The sequence below is a fragment of the Callorhinus ursinus genome, unplaced genomic scaffold, assembly GCF_003265705.2.
Source record: "Callorhinus ursinus isolate GAN/ISIS: 27379988/994484 unplaced genomic scaffold, GSC_fseal_2.0 scaffold5, whole genome shotgun sequence".
Lineage (NCBI taxonomy): Eukaryota > Metazoa > Chordata > Mammalia > Carnivora > Otariidae > Callorhinus > Callorhinus ursinus.
Genome location: NW_027397067.1, coordinates 44,269,244 through 44,280,552, shown reverse-complemented (window position 1 = coordinate 44,280,552; position 11,309 = coordinate 44,269,244). Strand labels below are relative to the sequence as shown.

Here is an 11,309-nt window from a genome sequence, read left to right as displayed (position 1 = left end):
TCCTTCAATTCCAAACATAGGCAATGAACCACAGTCTTGTTTGCAGTTTCTGTGACTTTCTTATCAATAGAAATCGCAGATATTTTCATTTCATATTATGGGAGTTATAGATATTTCCAAATATCACTTACTCCCTTTGCTGCTTTGAAATTATAGTAGTTGAGATTCATGGCTGGATCTTGTTATTTAATGCATATTACTAGATCACAAAATTCTCAGTATTTTGTCATCATGGTAAAAATATATACACAGAAGTTGCCATTTTTAAGCGTACAATTTAGTGGCGTTAATTACATTTACGCTGTTGTACAACCATCACTGAGTTTTAAAAATATCTTTTTTTTTTGTAAAGTTTATTTTTTTATTTTTTTTATTATTTTTTTTAAAGATTTTATTTATTTATTTGACAGAGAGACACAACGAGAGCAGGAACACAAGCAGGGGGAGTGGGAGAGGGAGAAGCAGGCTTCCCGCTGAGCAGGGAGCCCGATGCGGGACTCGATCCCAGGACCCCGGGATCATGACCTGAGCCGAAGGCAGACGCCCAACGACTGAGCCACCCAGGCACTCTAAAAATATCTTGATAGCTCTACATTAATGTCATAGGTTTCCCTGTGATTCTGCTTGTTTTGAGTATACATTTAAAAACATTAGTCTCAGAAGGGGTTCTACGCTTCATCAGACTTCTAAAGGGCTCCGGGACACATAAAGATTAAGAAGCCTCGATTTATAAGGTCTTTCCACTTTTAATATTCTGTGATTATATGAGTCTAAGCCAATCGAACTTTCTATTAATAAATGGGGATTATAATATTTCCCTGCTAGACATCTAACCTTGGGGATGGCCACTTAATGAGCTTCCTTGAAGTGTTCTGGAACAACGAGGGTGGGCAGGCAGGCGCTGAGCGTTTCCTTCAGCACAGCATGAATGTTCTTGGCAAGATTTTGGCATGTCGAAGACTCTCTGGAGACCCAGGGCCTGAGATCACGGGGGACAGGCTGGGGCCCTCTCTCTGAGAGCCTCCTGTAAGGCGCCACTGTCAGCAAGGGGACATCGCATCACTTCTGGGGCTCGGAATCAGGCCAGGGAACCAGAGACCAATAGGCGGCCTGCTTCTCCAGACCCTGTTAGCTGGAGAGCGGGACTCACCCACCAAGTGGTATCAGACATTTGGTATAGTTGGGAAGGATGGACCCTGTTAGCTGGAGAGTGGGACTCACCCACCAAGTGGTATCAGACATTTGGTATAGTTGGGAAAGACGGACCCTGTTAGCTGGAGAGCGGGACTCACCCACCAAGTGGTATCAGACATTTGGTATAGTTGGGAAAGTATCCATTCATTCAATTTATTCATTTGCTTAGCCATGTAATACATTTTTACTGAGTGCCTACTTCTGCACCAGGATTACTGCAATGAAAAAAACACACAAAAGTTTTTGCCCTAATGGAGCTTACCTTCTAGAGGAAGGAAGGTACAGACAATAACCAAAATTTAAAAGTACATTATATAGCATATAGTGACAACAAATTTTGGGAAACAATAGAGAGAGTGCTCTGGAGGAGTGGGCTGGTTGTAATAATTGCTACCGTGTCTAGGGAGGGCATTACTGAGAAGGTGACATTTAGTTAAAGACTTGAATGAGGCTGAGAGAGTCAGTGGTGCAGACATTTGAGGCCAGATATGCCAGGCGAAGGGAGCAGTGCAAAGGTCCCGAGGCAGGAGCACACATGGCATGTTTAGGAAACACCAAGGAGGCCAGTGTGGCGGGAGCAGAGGTGTGCAGTGCAGATGACACACTGTTTATAGGACCCTGGAGGGTCCTTCAGGGCATCGGGCTTTTCCTTTGAGAAACATAGGAAGCTATTGGATGGTTTTGAGTAGCTAATAAAAATATCTGCTTTAAGTTTTTACAGGACCAGTGGGAGGACAAGGCTTGAAAGTGCAGAGACCAGAAGGCTGTTGGCAGTAATTCAGGAGAGGCGACGGTGGCTCGGGTCAGGATGGTGACGGTGGAAAGGGCAAGAGGAGTCAGATTCTGCGTATGTTTAAAGGTCAAGCTGATGGGATTTGCTGATAATAGTTGGGATGTGGGGTGTGACAGGAAGAGAGGAACAAAAGATGATTGCAAGGTTTTTGACTTGAGCAACGTGAAGGAAGGAGGGAGTTATTTGGTGGGTGTCTACTTTATGGCAGGCCGGAGTTAAACCTCAGGGGGACAACAGTGAATGGAACACAGTCCCTGCCTTTAAGCAGCTTCGAGTCCAGGGGATGGGGTGGCAGGGGGGAAGGCAGAAACACAGGTAGCCCTCAGACACCATCGGAAGTCCGGGAGGGACACCCCGTACCGTCTCAACAAGTTAGTGGATGTCCCTACAACCTTTGTCCTCATCTGTACCATGTAGGTCGTAATAGCACTTATACTGGGTTTCTACATTGAATAAACAAAATAAAGCGTGCAAAGCACTTAGCACAGTGCTTGGGACATAGTAAATGCTCGGTAGATGTTAGTTAATATTCATCACCACCACACATTAGCAATCTCTGGTATACATTTTAGTGGGTGCCGAAGGGGCAACCATATTTCTTAATGATAATTTGTTGGGCCGTGGAAAAAACAGGCAATTTACACGATCAGTTAAAATGAATTTGTGCCACACAGTATTCCTTTCTGTCTATTCTGCTTGGGGCTTTTTGGTGATATTATTTCGGAGGGTTCAAACTTCTGGATTTGATAGTTGAGTAATTTATCTGTTGATCTCTTTGGCAAAGAGGAGTTGGATTTTATAAGTATTAGTTTAGATAAATATAGAACAATCGAATGTCCCTCATAAGCTATTACCATCTGTGAAAACCATAGCTGTGTACCTCCAGATAGGATCTGCCCACAGCCTGGCTACTCTTCACGGGGCTACCAAGGAAATAAGGGAGGGAAAGGAGGAAGAATTTTCAACCAGAGGCCCAAAGCTGCAAAGTTCCTCATTTCTTCTATAAAAGCCAAAGATCAGCCAACAAGTATAGCACCCAGTAGAGTTTGTTTGCACATGGTCTACTCTTAATTACTTCCTGGATGAATGACAGAGTGAGTTTGAGGGCTGAGTTAGGCAGGGATAGATATGAATACACTTTATGGAAAAATAAGGACCTTCGGGATTTTCAGAGCAGGTTGCTTTTTGCCAAGTTCTTTCTTTCTTTTTTTTTTTTTTTTTTTAAGATTTTATTCATTATTTGAGAGAGAATGAGAGCCAGAGAGCATGAGAGCACGAGAGGGAAGAGCATCAGAGGGAGAAGCAGACTCCCCGCTGAGCAGGGAGCCCGATACGGGACTCGATCCCGGGACTCCAGGATCATGACCCGAGCCGAAGGCAGTCGCTTAACCAACTGAGCCACCCAGGCGCCCTGCCAAGTTCTTTCATGGACATTACACCCTGCCATCCTGACACCGGTTCAACAGGTGGCCAGATGGGTATATCCTCAACTCCATTTTACAGAAAAAGTAACTGAAACCCAATCACCTGCCCAAGGTCAAACTCTGAGAAAGTAGGGAATCCCCGAGTCCTCATGGGATGCGCTGCCATCATCACAGAGCAGCTGTATGAAATCAGGACACCAACACTCAGATTCTGAGATTCCAACCCAATTGAGACAGTCTTACAGCGCACGTGGTGGCCTCCCATACGAGGTTAGGTGGGGCCCAAATCTTCTCTTCCCGCCAGAAGCTTCTGGCCCCTCTCACTCCATGCCCAGAGCCTCAGCCTCTCTGCGTCACCTGAGCCCAGATGCCACTCTGGGAAGTCTGGGGAGACTCCCAGACCCTGAGCTCCTGGCCTCAGCATCAAGTCACCTTGCTGTTGGCACAGTCCCGACCCTGGTGGCCCCATCTTGAGGGCAGGTTTCTGTCCTAGGTAGACCAGTCTGGGGACACTGATTTTGAGCAATTGGGTTTATCTCTTGTTAGCTGCCCACCTTCTTCATGGCTGGTCTGTGTTCCTGATAGATCGGTCTGTCTGGATTTTGGGGGTTTCTATGTTTCTCGGGTCTTTGCCTTGAGTGCAGCTGGTCAGAATCCCTTCTCCAGGGTCTGTGGATGTCTCACATCCACTCTGAAAGGCGAAGGGCTCCTGGCACTAACCATCGCTCCGCCACTGCTCTGGACTTCATGCCTCGGCACTGTTTCTAGCAAAGGGCTCCCATGGTCTTGGGAAATCCTGCCTGCCTGTCCCAGAGCAGGCCGGTTCTGCCTGGCCCCTCGATCTCTCCGGGCACGGAGCAACTTGGGCTGGAGCTGGGGCATCCGAGGTCTGTCACCAGTGCCCTGCTGAGCCACATAAGGAGAACTGCGGGCCCCTATAGACACTTATCGAATATCCTCCCAGATTTTGAATAGTCCCCAAACACGACTATAGATAAAGTCCTGCATTACTCCATGTGTTGGCATGCTCCAGCATGCCGTTGTCAACCTTCATAAACCTGCCCAGTGGTGGACTCCACAGGCAGGGCCTGGGAATAGCAGGCTGATTGGAAATGACGATCATTACTGCACAGTGCAGAGCCATAAAAGAACCTGTCTTCATTTACAAATTTGTTTTGCCCACCATAGGTTTTTTGACATTAATTTTGATTTTTTAAAGTTTGCATTAAAATTTTACTTATTTTGGTTCATGAGGGCTTTTTGGCACCCCCTTAAATTTTGTGCTTCAGGTAAGTGCCTCAGTTGCTTTGTTCTATCCCCAGCCCTGTCCTTCACTTGCGGCCGGGCCTCTCTTCTCTGTGGTCCTTTATCGCCATAAAAGCCAAACCCACCTCCTCCCCTCACCGCGCACCTCTGCTCTCTTGACATCTCTGCCCTATCTCCTAGTTCTGTGCCCGCTCAGCCCCGGGTCCTCCCAGATTGGTACTCCTTCCCGGCACACACCTCGCAGGGTTTGGTCCATCGCTTGCAACCTCCTCAACATCTCACGTGTTTTCAGACTTGTTTTTCTGAGTCCTGGTCCTCACAAAAATCTGGCTCAGTGCCCAAAGATGCTACTTCTGCAATGCTCACAGTCTCCCACCTGAGGACCACTGGTGGGGGAGTGGCAGGAGCACTGCTGGCTTCCTCCTGACTCCCCTGGGCCAGTCCTCGGTTGCTGGTTCCCTGTTGTCACGTAAAAGGACATTTTCCTTTGAGGCTCAGGGTCTCTCCTCAGAGTGACCCACTGGGAAGCTGGAGCCCACCCGCCTTACTCACTAAAGACTGAAATGGAGCTTACTCATCCCGCTGAAGAAGCAGCCTACCCCAATCAGGGATATTTTGAGGTCTTGTAGCTTTCCTGTCCCAAACTTGGCCTTGTTCCTGAACTTCCCCTTCTAGTCCTTTATAGCCACCTGCTTCCTGGGTCACATCTTCAATTGTTTGTCACTGGAAACAACTCCCACATTTAGCCTTAATTTTCTACCTTCCAGGGGCGCCTGGGTGGCTCAGTCATTAAGCGTCTGCCTTCGGCTCAGGTCGTGATCCCGGGGTCCTGGGATCGAGCCCCGCATCGGGCTCCCTGCTCCGCGGGAAGCCTGCTTCTCCCTCTCCCACTCCCCCTGCTTGTGTTCCTTCTCTCACTTTGTCTCTCTCTGTCAAATAAATAAATAAAATCTTAAAAAAAAATTTTTTTTTCTACCTTCCCCCTACCCCCCAAACATCTGTCATTTTCTCTCTCCCGTGGCCTCCCTCCTGCTCGGCCTACTTCTCCACCTCCTCCCTAACTTTTCTGACCCTGGTCACCTTCTTTCAGCCTTTCAACCCTTTACGCTTCATCCACTACTGGCCATTTCATGCATCTTCACCTGAACTGCTCTATCAATTCCTGTCCATTGACCCCTCCATCATTCACCCACATAATTCAAACCCTAAACCGATTTGTCTCCTCTCTTCCTATAGACTTATGGTTGGACACTGTTGGAGAAAGACATAAAGCAGTGCAGCCTCTTGCTCCAGCATTAGCTTGCTCCTCTGCTGGGACCCCCTCCCCATAGTGTAATCATGGCCCCCCAGTTGCAGGGGTGGAGGGAGGAGCATCTAAGTAGACTCAGAGGGTTTGTAAATTGTACCTTTGCCACCATTTGCCAGGCCTCATCCTCAGTGGTCCTAGTGGTGACCTTCTTTTCTTCTGGGTTCTCTATATTTTGTGGTATTTAGCATCTACAGAATTCCTCACTTAGATCTTGGGACCAAAGCATCACTTTGAGCCTTATACATCTTTAAGTCCAATAAACCAAAAATATCATAAATATTAAACCTCTCAGCTGGAAATATACCTAAGTATATGCCACTTAAAAAGGAGACTAGAACACATTTTAGGCTAAAGGGAACATTAGGCATCATTAAGGAGTGAATTACCACCACAATACTATCATCCAAAGGAAAACCAGGCCACGTTTGAAATAACTACTGACAGACTGGTGTCCCTTAAGCCGAGGGCCTGGTGTAAGTCTCCCACTTCCCTCGGGGGGGGGTAGCCCCACCTTCATACCGTCTGCTGAACTGAGAGCCAGGAGAGTTGCCCTGGGGCCCACCACAGCAAAAGGCAAGGGGATCCTGAGTCCTGGGTGAAGAATCATTTGGAAGCTGTGGCAGAAACTCAGGGGTACCTGTAGGTATTAGCTTGCAAACTCGGGAGCTTCTCAGGTGTAAGGAACCAGCCCCTGTATGTGGAAGGCAGGGAGAGACTGAAGAGTGAGACCAGCCACGCCAGGTTGGTAGGTGGCAGATCTAATAAGCGAGGGAACTTACCTACAAGCCTGGTCTTAGGTACCCTAAGATGAGTGGATCTCTGCCTCTGCCTGCCAGAATCTTAAAGATTTATATAGAGGCTTTAACTGGGTTCAGTCACATATACTGTCCAGATGGTTTAAACAAAACATGATCTCAAGGCTATGTTCTTAGGGCAGCTTCTGGGAGTGGGAGGGCACACAGAATGCACATTCCAAGGACAGGGCAAGGGGTGAGGAGCTCTGATTGCCAGGGTCTAGATCCCGGGTAAACTGGTCGTCAACATCCTCTCCAGGACCTCCCCCAACAACAGGTGCAGGCAGAGGTGAGGCTAAAGCAGCCCGGGAGTCTCACCTGTCTTGGACAAAACGGCGAGGCCAGCCCAAGGAGTCTACTTGCAAAAGTAGGAAACAGTGACAGGCTGGTAAGCTTGTTCTCAGGAGGGGGAAAAAAAAAAAAGCCCAAAGCCCAATTCATAGTATTTGCCGATTTCTGTGGTGTGAATTCTCCTACTATGACTGATGATTGCAAGCTATCTACATGATGTTACTGAACACAGAGTGGAGAAAAGAGGTGTGTGATCAGTTCTTGATGGCCACTATGAGCTGGCTCCAGCACGCCATTATCATTAGTGCAGGCAGTGACCAGAGGGACAAGCGACCGATTGCCACAGAGGCGAGCAAGAACTCAGAAGCAACAAAAGGATCCAGATGCTGTTCTTGCACCCTCTTTCTCTGCCTGTGAAGTTACATTATCCATAGCTCAAAAGCCTACATTTTCTCTGCATGTCTGACTGAGTTGAACTAAGAGTAGATTTGGGGCCATCCTACTAATGGGATAGAATCTAAGCTGATTTATGTGGCATTCGGGACTAAATGATCTGCTCCTGCCTATTTCCAGATTCATTTCTTTTCTTTAAATTTAAATTTAAGTTAGTGAATGTACAGTGCAATATTAGTTTCTGGAGTAAAATTCAGTGATTCATCACTTACATACAACACCCGGTGCTCACACAGCAAGTACCCTCCTTAATGCCCAACCCCCATCTAGCCCATCCCCCACCCACCTCCCTCCATCAACCCTCAGCTTGTTCTCTATCGTTAAGAGTCTCTTATGGTTTATTTCCCTCTCTCCTTCTCCCCCCACCACCTTCCCATATGTTCATCTGTTTTCTTTCTTAAATTCCACCTATGAGTGAGATGATACAGTGTTTGTCTTTCTCCGAATAAGTCACTTATTTCACTCTAGCTCCATCCATGCTGTTGCAAATTGCAAGATATCATTTTTTTGATGGCTGAGTAATATTCCATTGTATATATACACCACATCTTCTTTATCCATTCATCAATTGACGGACATTTGGGCTGTCTTCATAATTTGGCTATTGTTGATAATGCTGCTACAAACTTCGGGGTGCATGTGCCCCTTTGAATCTGTATTTTTGCATCCCTTGGGTAAATATCTGGTAGTGCAATTGCTGGATCTATTTTGAACTTTTTGAGGAACTTCCTTACTGCTCTCCAGAGTGGCTGCACCAGTTGGCATTCCCACCAACAGTGCAAAAAGTGTTCCCCTTTCTCCGCATCCTTGCCAACGCCTGTTGTTTCTGATGTGGTTAATTTTAGCCACAGATTCATTTCTTATTTTTTACTATGTGCATTTTTTTTTACCTGCCTAACTTCTATGCATTTTTAAAGACTTGCCTTAGACATCAAAAGGCCTTCTCTGAATTCTTAGAATTTAGTGCCATCCAGAACATTCTGCAACAGTGGAAGTATTCTATATTTACACGGTCTCATGTGGTAGCCATTAGCCACATATGGCTCTTGAGCACTGGAAATGTGGCTAGTAGGACTAAGGAACTGATTCTTAAACTTTAGGTAATTTTAATTAATATAAATTTAAGTAGCCACAGGTGGTTAATGGCCACCATATTGGGTAGTGCAGCTCTATATTGTTGTGGGTGCCTCTTTTTGTGTTCATGAAGTACATTTTGTGTTGCTCTAACTTTGCATTTACCTTATTATGTCACGTTTGTTGTTTTCTTTTGCCTGCTTCTCCCCACCTGATGTTGCCCTTATTGAGGGAAAGGAATGTGCTTGCAATGTCGGCAGACCCTCAATAAACACCACTGAATGTGTGAAGAGTGCTGGATCTTTCCAACACCAGTGTCTGCCCCCTCTCCCTGTAGGCTCAGCTGCCGGAATGGCCCTTGACCTGCTGGCCACCAACTAAAGTTCGTCTAGACTCACTTCATTCCTGTTGAATGTCTACCGACGTAGTTGGCTTTTCTGGAATAGCAACTCACTCCCCACTTCCTTACCTCTACCTAGATTAGCATCTAAGGCTTCACTCAGACCATCACTTAAGGTAGCCATCTCTCCATCTCTGGACTGATATGTTGGTTTTTCTTCTGGTTCATGCTTCCACATGCTGGCCTTTACAGTTATATCCTCTGACTTCATGTACATCTAGCACTATTTTAACCAATATCAAAAGTATACCTACATTTGGCCTGAGTCTTGCCTTCTCTCAACCTTTTCCAACCTGCCACCTCTGAAGAATTGGTTTTGCCTCACTGGTTTATAAGATCTACATATTTTCTTTTATGATCATCATCATTACTCTTGATATAGATACGCCCATTCAAGAGATTCCTCCAGGTCCTTTAAAACCTGATCCTGAGTCATGTGAGCCACCAAAATGGCGGCACTCTGGCGTGAGGCTAGGGCTGACTTGAAGGATGCAGGTGTGGTGCCGGTGAGAGCTGGGGAAGTGCCCAAGGACATCAGAATGGCAACATACACACATGGTCAGCCCAGTCTTTCTCTAGGAGTTACAGAATTCAGAAGACCAATGGTCATCGAAATCATAGGAAAAAAATTTGAGTATCTTAGAAAAGAAAAGACGTTAAATATATATGGCACAGTGTTCTTTGGAACAGCAGCTAGTTTCTCTGGAATAATGGCCAACTTCATTTTCAGACACTGCTTCAAGGTTAAACATGATGCTTTGAATACCTAAGCATCACTGACTACACTTCCATTTTTGTCTACTGTAGTCACTTATAAGCTCCTTGTAACGGACGCTTTGTATTTGGGCAATATAAGCCAGGAAAATTGTGTTCTGAGAAGTTCACTGATTGGCATAGTATGTGGCATTTTATATCCCTGTGGTTTGGCTTTTTCTAAAAATGGATGCCTGGCAGTCAAGTATCATACTGTTCCACTGCCACCAAAAGGAAGGGTTTTACTTTACTGGCTGCTGCTTTGTCAAACAGAGATAAAAGCTATGATGATTCCTCTAGTCCTTCAGACGGTATTTGGAATATTTAATGGTCTACAGCATTATGCAAGATTTGGAAGTACACTTGAGAAAACTGTACATGAAGATTAATCAAAGAGTGAATGGATACTAAATCAGCAGAATGGGTTTTTTTTTTTATGCTGAGGACTCAGGCATTGCTGAAGCAGTTAAAAGTAACTCTGGACAGTTTGTTTCTGTTCCTTTTGCCTGGTATACAGCAGGTACTCAATAAATATTCAGTAACTCAGTAAAAAAAAAATAAAATAAAACCTGATCCTATAATTACTGTAAGCCTCTCTTCTACCATAGTCATTTTGTCTCACTATAAGGTTTAAAATAAGCCAGGTAATTAGCTGAGTGACAATTAATGTGTGCTGTTCAGTCTTTGTGCTTTTAAAAAATAAAAATATGTTTAATAAATATCCATGCTGAACATTAAATAACATTTTATGTAAATGGTTATATAATTTTCTCCTTTATTCTGTTCATGGAATGAATTACACTGATTGATTTTCAAATATAAACCAGTCTTGTATTCTCGGAATATATCCAACTTGGATGTGATATATCATCCTCTTATAGCTAGATGTGGTTGCTAATATTTTGTTTTGGATTTTGGTATCTATGTTCTTAAGAGAGGTTGGTCTATAATTTTTCTTTCTTGTAATATTGTTGTCTGTTTTTGGTATTATGGTCATGAAGGAGTGATAAAGTACAGTTGGAGTATACATACTCCAGTTCTCTTGCTGTTTGGGTGAGAGAACTCAGAGACATGAGGTATTCCAGATTTCCCCCGTGGACTCAGGCTTTGGATAATCAGAGTGGCAAATTGTGTGATAACGAGCTCTTTTTTGTCTGCCTTCCGTTCCTTGTCTCACTTCCCCACTAACCTACTAATGTTTCCTCTAATCACCTCCTTAGACTCATCATTCTCTTCGATTCTGCCTCTGGAAGGAACATAAACTAAGGACTGTGGGCTCTCAATTCCTGACAGTTTTGGTAGCTTTGGAATGCCTTCAAACAAATGCGTGGTGAATTCTATCCAACTTTTCTAGTTGTTCTTGGTAAAAGAGTTGGTTGAGTATAGCCTAGTCCATCATGGCTGAAAGCAGGAATGTTTACTGATCTTCTATTTACACATCATATATCTATTATAAAAAAAATGCCTATGTACAATTCAATAATTTTCCTAATAGTTGAATTCAGTCTTTAACATCTAGGAGTTCCAGTTTAAAGTAACCCTGAGGGCGCCTGGGTGG

The 11,309-nt window shown here is 44.9% G+C and overlaps 1 pseudogene; it reads left to right on the top strand.

Annotated features, from left to right (window-relative positions):
• Nucleotides 1–9,440: 9,440 nt before the first annotated feature.
• LOC112823651 (complex I assembly factor TMEM126B, mitochondrial pseudogene) lies at nt 9,441–10,302 on the top strand (annotated as a pseudogene).
• The last annotated feature ends 1,007 nt before the right edge of the window (nt 10,303–11,309 follow it).